At 51.5% G+C, this 12,592-nt stretch overlaps 1 protein-coding gene and 1 long non-coding RNA gene across 8 annotated transcripts in view; one reads left to right on the top strand and one right to left on the bottom strand.

Annotated features, from left to right (window-relative positions):
- The window catches only part of LOC113621518 (uncharacterized), a 77,673-nt gene extending 68,608 nt beyond the window's left edge, over positions 1-9,065 (top strand). For 4 of the 7 annotated variants that reach the window (XR_003433208.1, XR_003433202.1, XR_003433204.1 and 1 more), the window contains 4 exons: positions 536-645; positions 980-1,118; positions 6,919-7,069; positions 7,202-9,065. This is a non-coding gene — a long non-coding RNA (uncharacterized LOC113621518). Of the gene's footprint in view, positions 1-495; positions 646-979; positions 1,119-6,918; positions 7,070-7,201 lie in introns of all 7 variants that reach the window. The other 3 variants (XR_003433203.1, XR_003433207.1, XR_003433205.1) reach the window with 3 other exon arrangements.
- XXYLT1 (xyloside xylosyltransferase 1) overlaps positions 1-12,592 on the bottom strand; it is a 190,408-nt gene that overhangs the window by 10,455 nt on the left and 167,361 nt on the right. The window lies entirely within an intron of this gene.

The raw sequence follows: 12,592 nt of genomic DNA, 5'->3' as shown, positions 1-12,592 counted from the left end.
ACTTACGTGTGGAATCTAAAATATGACACAAACGAATTTCTCTATGAAACAGAAATAGACTCACAGACATAGAGAACAGACTTCTTGTTGCCAAGGGGGAGGAGGAGATGGGGAGAGATGGACTGGGCGTTTGGGATTAGCAAACGCAAACTATTATACATAGGATGGATAAAACAACAAGGTCCTACAGTATAGCACAGGGAACTATATTCAACTACTGTATAGCACAGGGAACTATTCAATACCCTGTGATAGATCATAATGGAAAAGAATATGAAAAAGAATGTATATATATATGTATAACTGAATCATTTTGCTATGCAGCATTAATTAACACATCACTGTTTATCAACTATACTTAATAAAATTAAAAAAAAAAAGGCACTCTCCTCCAGGGACAGGGAGCTGAGATAGATCCCCTCTGACCACATACCCATGGAAGCTGCCAGTCGGCCCCTTGGGAGTCTCTGGGGCCCACCTCTCCTTATTTTCTAGATTGTCAGTCTTTCCTGGCTCCCCTGGTTCCCCCCCACAGTCTGAACTGCCCCCCAGCACCTCACCACATGCCTGGAACGTGACAGTGTTGAAAGCCGTAGAGAATGAAGACCCAGAAATGCTGCAGGAGGTGCCTGAGACCTTTGAGAGGTGAGTGATGGAGCCTAAGAGGCCAGACACTTGGCCCTGGGGACACAAGAGCAGGGGGAGCAGAGGCAGGGCAGGCAGATACACCAGCAGCAAAGAGAGGGCAGAGGGAAGCGTATTTACAGAGAGGGAAGCGAAGCCACATGTCAAGGGAAAGGGATGCGTGTGCCAGACTGAAGAGAAAGGGAACAGGATGAATGGCAGGGTGGCACTTTGAGGAATGATAATCATGATAATGGCTAATATTTAGTGAGTACTATGTGCCAGGCCGTTTTAAGTTCTCATGTAACGTTTGTAACAAACCCATGAGGTAAGAACTATTATCTCCATTTTATAGATAAGTGTGAAAGGAAGATATAAAACATTTGCCCAAGGTCAGAGGAGCCAGGCAGAAGAGTTTGCCAAGAAGAGGGAAATCCTGGGACGCATCTGAGCCTGAAGGAGGGACAGAAGTAAGAAGGTGCAGTGGCTCTGAGGTGGGAGCAAGGGATATTTTAAAAGCTCATTTTTGGTCAACTCTAAATCTTGGGAAGGTAAGAGGTGAAGTCATCTCAGAAGACAGAGGAGCTGGGGTGCAAGAAGGGCCTGAGAAAGAGAAATCGTCTATGAGGGCCCCTCGGAAATGCAATAAGGAATCAATAAAAGATGAATGAAAGAATTTGCTGGAGTAGCGAGGGCGTGAGGAAGCTCTGGATTGATAACCAGGGTATGCCTTATTCACCTTTATGTCTTGAGAGCCTAGCATGGGCATTTGATTCCCAGCACACCCGTTGAGAACTGCTAAGTTTCAAATGAATGGATTAAAGAATGAATGAACAAAAGAATAAGGGACTGTAAGATCAGATAGCAGAAATTCAAAAGAGGAGAATGTTGATGAAGGTGGTGGAACAAAAGTTCAGAAAGGCAGTTGGGAGGCAGTGCGCCCTGGACCCTGTGAGCTGGGGCCATGCGGGTCTTCACCCGGGGAAGCCAGGTCTCCTCCAGGGTGAGGACAGAGAAGGCAAGGGAGAAAAGGTGGTCCCATGAGCTCTAGAATCCACACCTGTGATGAGATGCGGGTGTGACAAAGGTGAGCCATGAAGAGCCGCAGATGGTAACCTGACCCAGTGGTGCCCACAGCCCTGTGGACAGTGTCCTTCCCAGCACTGGCTCTGGAAGAGCCCCTAGCTTCCAAGTAGCGGGGCTTGTACATCACTGCTAGGGAGCAGCTCAGATCTGGTGTGAGCCCTGGGACCAACCAGGAGACTGCAGGGCCTGCAGCCAGCAGGCTGGGTTGGTCACAACCCACGTGCAGGGGGCCCCAGCTCAGCTCCACAATCCTGCCCTTTCCCAGAAGTCGGGCTGAGGGAGGGACTTTCATCAGGGTGAAGACAAAGCCAGAGAGAGTCACCTTCAGAATTGGCTCACTGCTCCCAACAGCCCCGTGGCACTAGGGGACACAGGAGAGAAGTGCCCAGGACACATGCCGGGTGTTTTCCGGGGCAGTCAGCAGAGCGTAGGCGTGTGCAGTAAGGGTGATGGGGAGGACCACGGGTGGAATTTAACCTTGTGCCCGAATTAAGCTCAACACCAGTCCAGCCCGGTGTCCTTCACCCTGGTGTGGCTGAGCCGGGCACAAAGGCAACCGAGCTCCAGGAAAATGTACTTCCCAACCCCAGAAGCAGTCTGTGAGCTGTCCCACTTCATCTCAGCTGACCTCTGCCTGCCCCTGCTCGCTGTCCCACACACTGTGGCATGGGTCTCGGTCAAGGGTAAAACAAGTGATCGGCATGTTGACACAAACACTGGGGATCTCCTCTCACCTGTCAGGCACACGGCAAGGCACCGTGGGGGGACAGCGACGGGCCAGACACAGGCCCTGCCCCACGGGAGCCTATCACGGGCAACTGCACTTCTCAGATGTCACCATGCCAGGGACTCACCTGGGATCTTGTTAAAATGCAGATTCTCATTCAGATGCTGCATTTCTGACAAGCTCCCAGGTAATGCTGATGCTGCTGGCCCGAGGATCATACTCAGAGGGGAAAAAAGAGGTATTTTTAATAATCTTATAAAGAAATGAAAACCACATGAGTAGCAGTGATATTTTATCATGAAAATGGCCATGAAATAGGTGGCTCGGCCACTTGCAAATTTTTATGCTAATATCTGCTGAGCCTTCTCACGTTGCACAGTCCTGGGGCGCTGCTGGGGAGATGCTTCCTGGAAGCAGGGCGCTTATGGTGCCAGGAGGGAGGGCCCAGGTCTGCCGCCTTCCATCCCCAGGGATTAGCAGTCAGTCTGGGGTGGAGGGGGAGGCAGGTATGTATTAGCTGTCCACTGACTTGAAAAAAAGTGCCGGTGTGTGACAGGGTTAAGAGGTTCTGAGGCAGACAGTCCGCGTTCAAATCCTGGTGCTTTGCTCACTACCCTGCACAAGGTGCTAAAGTGCTTTGTGCTTCAGTCTTCCCATATGGAAACAGGGTTGTTGTGAGGATTTTATGAGATAACGCAGGTAAAACAATCCCATCAGATGAGATGATGGAAGCCAAAGACACACGTCACCTTCAGTGGGAAGCAGTGTGGATTCTCTGTGGCTCTGTTCCCACCCCTGCCCCATTGAGATGACCCCTGGGGTCTCTCCTCCAGTTTCCCCAGCACCAGAGGCCTCTGTCCTCATCAACTCCTTCTCACCCATATCCCTAAGTCTTCAGTAAATGTTCAAAGCCTGGTACAGACCAAGCGCCGCACCTGAAATAATGAGGAGGAGGAAGAGGAGTTGCCATCACTCGGGCAGCCCTTACTCAGCTTTACATACATTCTCTCAATCCCTCACGACAACATCTATGGTCAGTAAGGATGAGGAAGTGAAGGCTCAGAGAGGTTAAGCAATGTGCTTATGGTCACACAGCCCTCTTGCGAGGCTAGGCCCGGAGGTGAGGCTGCAGGGCAGGAGGAAGTGCCCTCCCTGCTCAGCGTTGCGCTCCCAGAGGGGCCCATGAAGTTGTGGAGCCTACAGGGTGGGCTCTCAATCTCCTGTGCTCTCACCAAGTTCAGAGCTGGAGTGAGAAAGAACTCAGAGAATGGATTCTCAGGGGAGGTCTGGTTGGTAGAGCAGAAGACAGGATAGGGGATTCCACACACCAAGACTGGGGGTGGGGTCTGAATTTCGTCAGACCAGTTCCAACCGTGGAGCAGGCTATGTAAGGGTAGAGGGATAGCAGAAGTAAGCCAGTGTGCTCCCTGCCCCAGGTGCACTTAGATAGAGGCAGGAAGCCTGGTTTCAGTTGTGGCTCTGGCCCTGGAACCAAAATCCCGTAGGTGAAAAAACCTATAGAGATCACCCAGGAACACAGAGAGTGGAAGCAACTTGCACAAGATCCCCCAGCTGAGACGTAACAGCTCACATGCCCGGGCACCACAAAGCTGCCTGAGGGCCCTCCCACACCAGCAAGACGGCAGCCTCAGCTTTTGTCTCATGCTTTTCCAGATTCTGACCAAGGAAAACCACACACTTTTTTAGGGTCATAGGACATCAGTTCTTTCCCTAAAATACTTATGTCAGCCCTTGCTGCCTGTTCTTCACTTGCCATCATCTAGTAAGTTTAATCACCCCAGGATGCTCTCTGCAAACCCCCCACCCCTGCACACAATCCCAGGACCCCAACAGCCTTCGGAACCCAACCGCAGGGACCCATCCCAGCGGCCTAGAGTGTGCAGGGCACTGAGGACACAAAGGTGAATCACACAGAGACCTCTGTCCCGCAGGAACCACTTAGGATGGGACAAGTAGTCACCACACTGGGGATGGCTCACCTTGGCTCTGGGCAGGGAAGTCTCTCTGGCAATGCCGGAGACGGGCATCCTGCCAGCCAAAGGAGCTCAGGGTAAGAAAGGGAGGCCACAGAGGCAGCCACTCCCAAATTCTCTCAAAACACTGAAACCCTCCAGAGTCCATGCTTCATCTGTGTGGCCGCAATGTCTTCATGTGGACAAAGGGCCATCCCCATGAAACTTAAATTATTCAAGCATTCTGAATCCTCCTGCATGAGGTCAAGTAGGCAAAGAAACTACTGTCACTTGGAAGTTCAGGTTGAGGACAAAAGGAGGCTCAGTGGGGTCCCTGCAGGATGGTTCAGAGAAGGGGTGTGTGCTCTGGAGAGAGAATATCTAGGTTTGCCCCCAAGGCTCCACCCCTTTCCAGCCTCTCTGCAAGGGACAGTGACTTGGGACCAGTGTCAGAGAGTCCCATCCCCAGCCCTGGCCCCGCAGTGAAGTCAGAGAGAAAGGGAGCAGGTGTTCACCTCCCTGTGCCCCTCGCATCCCAAGAGCCCTGCCCTGCCTGTGGGCTGTGGTGGGCACTTATGAGCCACCATCTGTGTATGGTGACAAGCTGATAGAGTCCAGGACAGATGAAGGGAGACCACCCCCATCCTGGGCTCATTCTGACCATTCCCCCAGCGGCTGGCCCGGTTTAGTTCATGCTCTTGGGCCCCTGAGAGCCTCGTCCTTTGCGGGTGGTGATGGCACAACCAATGTGCTCAGCACAGGAAAGAGGCCCTGGATGGCGGGGCTGGCCCGGAGGCAGCCATGCCTTCACCTCTGCCTTGTGTGCTGTGTGGGCCTCCTGCAACTCCGTGGTGGCCCAGATGCAGAAGGACTCTGGGGCTCTTTAAGCCTCTCCTCACGCAAGGGCAGCATGGGGGCCGTGTGCAGGGCGGGGTGGGGTGGCAGCATTAGAGGTCGTCTGTACAGAGCACACCTGAGCCACACAGGCCTGGCCTCCAGCCCACCCAAACACGCAGCTTGTTCCTGGCCTGCCAGCGTCCCCTCACGGCTGGCTGCCTTCTGTGGCCCGAAGCCCCGCGGCTTGGCCCTCCACTGCGCTGTCTTCTCTGTTTCCTTTCTTTTAAAGAAGGAAAGAAGAAGAAATTCCACAAAACAAGCTGTCCTCCTGACAGGCCAGCTCAGATCGCAGTTGAGCTAGGCTGAATCAAAGAGCAACGTTACCAGGGGGTTATCAGAACTGTCTGGCTCAGAAAATAAACAACTCCTCAAAGATGGCCTGGAATCTTGGCAGCTCCCTGTGCGTGGGTTGCTGGGACTGAGGCCCCTCCCGGTCTCTAAACATGCCAGGGGGTCCAGCAGAGACCGCAGACCTGCAGTTCCATTCAACAAGCACAGGGATTCAGAGCAGGGGCTGTGGAGTCAGGCCTGGGCTGCCGTCTCAGGGCTGCCCCTTCCCAGAGGCAGGGCCTGCAGCCAGTTACTTAACCCTCTTGAGTGTGGTCATCGGTAAACCTGAGAGGATGAGATCTCTTTGAGGCTTAAGTTGAAGTGCCAGGGGAGAGCCTGGCACATTTATTAATTGAAGAAATACTTACTGAAAACCTACTATGTGCTAGACACCATTCTAGGCCCTGGGATACAACCGTAAACAGGAAAGACAACTATGATTCCTACCCTCGTGGAGCTCAGTGTCTGGGAAGGATGCAGACCAGCCAACAGGCAATCACAATTCTGGGTGATAAGAGACAGGATGGCGCAGCAATGGGGAGTTTTAAGACCCCCAAAGAGAGGCTCCTCACCCAGTCTTGAGGGGTTCAAGGAAGCCTTCCTGGAGAAACTGGTATGTGAGCCCCGATGTGAAGACTCAGGCAGGTGAAGAGCAGAGGTGGGCCACAGTGCACCTGGCCTGGGGAACTGAGCACAGTCCAGCCTGGCTGGACTGAGATGGGCGGCGGGCAGGGGCCAGACTAGGAAGGGTCCTGTGAGGAAGGTCAGGGAGGCTGACCTTGATGCCGAGGATAACAAAGGGTTAAAGCAAGGCAGCCTGTGTATGACGAAGGTCACCGGCTGGGCGAGGGAGGGCCTGGAGAAGGCAGGGCTGGAAGCAGCCAGACAGCTGGGGGCTGCCGCAGTGACCCAGGGGAGCATGGCGGTGGTGTCAGGGCAGGAGGGAAGCGGAGCATTCAGGAGATGGTCAGCAGGCGCGGGACAGGACCTGAGGACTGACAGGTGGATAGAGGGACTGACGGAGGGTAGGAGCTCCGAGCCCGGGTTTCTGTCCTGAGCACTCTGGGCGTGGCATAAATGGCAACAGCTACATAACCATGATCACCGACTGGCGCAGGGACACGGGCCAGGTCATTGCCCTGTCTGGGCCTCGTTCTCCTGCCTGTACAGCAGGGAGACATGCCCAGCTCAGACCTGTGTGTCTCTGTGCCACCCCCAACAACCGCCTGAGTGCCGGCACATGCTCACTTCTCCCGCCTTTGTGCATTTCTCCAAACACAGGACCAGGCCGGGAGGACGCAGACAGGGACAGCTGTGAGACGCTGGCCGGCGTGGCCCATTAAATGCCGACTTCTTTGCAGACGACGTAGAGCAAACCTGCCTTTCCCCTGCTTCTTCTGGACCACAGTCACCCTCACCTCGTCCGGGGCTGGTGAGCGTCCCTTGCTTCCCTGCCACATGGGGCCGATTTCCTAGGGAGATGTTCTCCCCTTTAATCTGGAAGCGTGCCCCTTAGCTGCCTCCTTGGATCTGATCTGCTCAAGTCTCTTCTCTATGCCTCTAGATGGATCACCAGAATCTTGCCGAGCCTGGGGGGCTCTCTCTAAAGGCAGAGAAGGATGGGAACTACCCTGGCCCTCTGTCCCCACCCAGCTCTCTACTCAGGTGCCCACAGGAATGCCTGGGGCTCCTGGAGCTGGAAGAGCACTGTGGAGAGGAACTGCAGCCCCACAGCACTCAGGGCCTGGGACTTCTCAGCTCCCTCTGCGGTGGAGGGCCGGAGCCTAGCCTGAACCAGAACCGCCAACTGGATTTGAGTGCACATGAAGAGGGGAATTAAAAAAAGACAGATCAAAACTGGCCTTAAAATTAGACGCTCGTCCAAGCCACTACCTGCGGAGAGTAGAATCCTCTGCAACGACAGCAGGCTGCGGGACACCACTCCTGGAGCCGTTCTTCTGGAATTCTCTGGCTGTTCAGGGGGCAGCTCTTCCTCCCCCAGGGCTCCTGGCCACCCTCTCCCTGCCTTTCTCCCCAGGGCCGTTCAGGCTGCCCAGTTGCTGACTGAGGAAGAAGCGTCCTGACTAGAACCACAGCCCAAAGAATCTGGTGCTTATTTGCACCCCAGGGGGCCCTCATCCTGAAAATTCTGGTACTGCCAAGGGTCAGGGGGGTGCTGAGCTGCTCTGCTCTCCGCCCTGTGTGGAACCTGCAGGGCCGTTTTGCTGGGGAGGCCCCAAGTTCCCAACTAGTTTCCAGCCTGAGAAAAAGCAAGAAACCTGGGCTGCGGACACACCTTGGGAAGGAGGCAAAGAAGACAAGGAATGAACCCACACAGCAGAGCCGGGCCAGGCCCCACGGAGCCCAGCGCCAGCACCCTGCCCACAGCTGCACCGTACCATGGGTGGGCCTGCATCTTCAACACTCCCTTTCCCTGCCAGACCTCCTCCTTCCCCTCCCCAGAGCCGCCTGGCTTCTTGCCCAAGACCTAGACACCTGCCCACACGCACAGAGCCCACAGGGGCCCGACCAGGTCTCCTGCCGTTCATTCCGCCCAGACGCACGTGAGCAGGGCTGCTGACCCAGGATGCTCCCCCTCCTCGCTCAGAGCCGGACTCCTCATGGGATCTCAGGAAACTTCTACCAAACGAAGCCTTTCTAGCCTCTGCCCTCCTCCTCAGAGGCCATCCAGGTGCAGATGTCTCAAGGAGCCGGCTGCGAGTTGCCCGCTTCTCCCAGCAGCCCCAGTCTCCGGATGCAGATGCATGGGGCCACAAGGCCTGTGAAGGTGCCGATTCTTCCCTCTTCATGCCGTCTGCTCGTCCACATGGGCAGGAACCGTGAGGCTGCACGGTCAGGGGCCCCTCTCGCATGGGCTTGGCAGGTATTGCTGATGCCGTTCTGAGCAGACAGTGCTGCCTCTCCTCCGTGGCACTCCCGTGTGACTCGGCTCAAGTCTACCCCTAGGAAGGTTTTCTCAGCTAAGTCCGCTCTTCCTCTTCCCGGCTCAGGCTTCTCTTCCCTAAGAGCTGTGTGGTGAATGGCAGGGCTGTGCAAACCTTACTGTGCACGCAAAATGTCTGTCTGGAGATCCAGTTAAATGTAGCTGGGGTTCAGCAGGTGAGAGGAGTGGGATCCTGCATTTCTGACAAGCTCCCAGGTGATGCTGCTGTGGTCCACAGGCAACACTTTGGGAGTGAGAAAGTAGAGGAAAGAGACTTGGGATGTCTGCAATGTTCCTGCATTACGTGAGGTAATGCAGAGCCGAGAGCCCCTGAAGCCACGGGTGCCCACAAATGCAAGTTCTGTTCCTTTTGCTTCAGTTTTCTCCCTGTAATAGTAGGAACGAGAGACCTCGCGAGAGGTATTGCCAGAGAATTAAATGAAATAACATCTGAAGACCGTGGTGCACAGCAGGTGACAGATGATGAGAGTTCTCCCTCCTTTCCTTCTGCTGTTAGTCCTGTGTCTGGCACATAACCTGTGTCCCATATGATCAGGGAGGGGGCTGGGAGGGCCCGAAGGCCTGTCTCTTAGACGAAGGGTCTCCACACCCAGCTCTGAGTGCCTGTGCGCATGGTACTGGAGAAGTGGGTTGTTCAGGTCATGCTGAAGGGTGATTCCTCAAGTGATTTTGTTACTTGGATACATGTGCATGAGCAAGAACGCCTGCTAACACGTGGGAGGGGTCATACAGAGCAAGGACCTACAGATGGCAGCCAGCCTGGAGAGCCCTGGGTAAGGCCCCAAGCCCTGCTGCCTCTTGGTCGGGGCAGCGACCACTGGAGACTTGGTCTGATTCTCACTGCAGGTCAGCAGCTCAATAGAAGAAAGGTATGTGCTTTTAGAATCTGCATTAACCAGTCTGGCCAGGCAAAGGACCATTCATCAGAATCCCTCCTTTTTCCTGGCCTATAGGTACTCAAGCTGCTTCAGAGATCTTGCTTGTTTCCAGAAAAAGGCTAGGGGCTCAGGGAACCAAGCTCAATATGTGATATATAGCAGTGTTGCTTCTAAGGTTTAAGGCAAAGGCAAGAGGAGAAATTAGACTGATGGCCAATTCATCTTCAGTAAGCATTTACTGACAGCCAGTCTGCATCGTAGCCTCCCTTGCCCCCCCCCCCCACATATACTTAATCTTTTCTGATTAAAATCAAAAGTAAACCCCTTTGATCTTAATCAGAAAATGATGCTGTTTCAGCTCATACAACTCAATATCAAAAGAACAACCAACCCAATCGAAAATGGGCAGAAGACCTAAATAGACATTTCTCCAAAGAAGACATGCAAATAGCCAACAGGCACTTGAAAAGATACTCAACATTGCTAATTATTAGAGAAATGCAAATCAAAACCACACTGAAGCAGCACCTCACACCGGTCAGAATGGCCATCATCAAAAAGTCTACAAAGATTAAATGCTGGAGAGGATGTGGAGAAAAGGGAACCCTCCTGCACTGTTGGTGGGAATGTAATTTCGTACAACCACTATGGAGAATAGTATGGAGGTTCCTTAAAAAACTAAAAATAAAGCTACCATATAATCCTGCAATCCCACTCCTGGGTATATATGTGGAAAAGATGAAAAGTCTAATTTGAAGAGATATATGCACCCCAATGTTCATAACAGCATTATTTACAATAGCCAAGACATGGAAACAACCCAAATGCCCATCAACAGATGATTGGCTTAAGAAGATGTGGTACATATGCACAATGGAATGCCACTCAGCTATAAAAAGAATGAAATATTGCCATTTGCAGCAACATGGATGGACCTAGATAATATCATATTAAGTGAAGTCAGTCAGACAGAAAAAGACAAATATTGTAGATATCACATATATGTGGAAACTAAAAAATAATACCAATGAGTCTATATACAAAACAGAAAGAGACTCACAGACATAGAAAACAAACATGTTTACCAAAAGGGAAAGGGCGGGGAACAGGGATAAATTAGGAGTATGGGATTAACAGATACAAACTACTATGCATAAAATGGATAGGCAACAGGAATTTACTGTATAGCACAGGAGCTGTATTCAATATCTTATAATAACCTATAATGGAAAATAATCTGAAAAATACATAAATGAATCACTTTGCCGTATACCTGAAACTAACATGATATTGTAAATCAGCTATACTTTAATTCAAAAAGAATAATGCTGTTTCATCATACTTGTAGAGGGTACCTGCTGAGACTGGGGGATCCCTCTGGCATGGTACCAGCCCACAGCCAGTGCAGAGGGACACATGTGGCCAGAGAGGGAGCACTGAAAGTGACGGTGGTGCAAACACAGAGGTCAAGGGCTCTGAGTAGCAGAGATGACATGTGAGCCCCAGAAACCATGCTCTGTTCCCAGAGTGCATCCCTAATATACATACACACACGTGCACATGCACACACATACACACATGTATTTCCTCTGCCTTCGGGAAGCTGAGGTTCAACTTCCCAGCTAGTTCTGAGTTCTGCTTTCTTCAGAAAGAGGTACAAATTTGCCAGGAGGCCATTCCTCCTCCAGCCCCAGCCCTTCTCCATGCCCTGATAACATTTCACGCAGCTATTTAAGAAGCAGGGTTAAGGTTTCTTTTAACTGGCTATTAAAATCAGAGCACAGAGACAAGTTTTGTAAAGCTTGGTTTCCATAAAGGATAACTTTTCTTCTGTGGGTTTAAAAAAATGAGAATCTTGATGGAAACTGTAGGCAGCCACATAAACAGTAAAGCCCACTCAGTCTTCCAGATGCCGACAGAATGTGAGGATCTTTTCCCTGAGGTTAAAAGGAATGCAAATTCATATGATTTGTTTCCAAATTTTTAAGAAAGGTGAAAATGCTAGTAAGACTGCTGTGAACTCAGATGACACCTCCAAGTGCAGGCTGTACTGATTTTTACCTCGCCACACTCCTAAGAAGACCTTCCCTTGGCATCCAGCTTCTGAGGCTTCCTCTTTCTCTGTTCTTGTCTTCAAAAGAACAGGAAATGCCAGCAGGTTTGTTTTTCTCTGCCCCCGGGGTGCTCCCATCCCTTTTATCAGAACAGTGGAAACTTCAAGTTAGAGGCAGCCCCTGGGACTAGTTTCAGAGCTGAGCTGGTTTTGTTGTAAAAATACATACATACATATGCTCACATGCATGCGCGCACACACACACACACACGCGCGCGCACACACACACATATACTGGTAGCTGACATTTACTAAATGCTTATTACATGCCAGCCACTTTAAAAACAACTTACATGAATTATTTCATCCTCACGACTTTGTGACGTAGGTTACAATGGCAATGATAATGGCAAACACTCATAAAGCAGCACGTGTCAGCACACGTAAGCACGTTCTAAGTGTTTCACACACTTGACGCATTTACTCTTCACAAGCTTGTAAGGTAGGCGCTATTATTATCCTCACTTTATAGGTGAGGAACCTGAGGCTTACAGAGGTTAAGAAATTTAGCTGAAGCCACTCACCTAATAAGTGGTGAAGCCTGGGTTCAAATACAGGCAGCCAGGCCCCAGCGCCCCTCTGACAATTCCATCCTCACCACCCCTCAGTGGACAGGAGCGCCCTGGGGTCATTCCGTCTAGACAGGCACAGCCCTGAGCATCTACTCTGTGCAGTCCTGCTGCTCCCTCCAGGGGCTCCTTGTTCAGCAAGGGAGTGTGGGTGCATTAAAGACCTTTACACAGAGCAGTCAGCTGGGCTGAAAGACCTCTTCAAACCAAATGTTCCAGACAGAGAAAGATCAGATTAGTGGAGGGAAATCAAGAAAGTCCCATGGAAAAAGAGATAAGCAACAAAGATATACTGTATATCCTTGTTTTGTTTTTTAATTCATATATATATTTTAAAATCAAACACAATTAAATAGAATATGGCTTAAGTACATGAATACTTCGCTTTAGAATAACAGAGGTGGCACATAGTACCAAAAACTCACACACA

Source organism: Aethalodelphis obliquidens, unplaced genomic scaffold (assembly GCF_003676395.1).
Source record: "Aethalodelphis obliquidens isolate GAN/ISIS:26980383/991018 unplaced genomic scaffold, ASM367639v1 scaffold1, whole genome shotgun sequence".
Taxonomy (NCBI): domain Eukaryota; kingdom Metazoa; phylum Chordata; class Mammalia; order Artiodactyla; family Delphinidae; genus Aethalodelphis; species Aethalodelphis obliquidens.
This window is presented reverse-complemented; position numbering and strand designations above follow the sequence as displayed.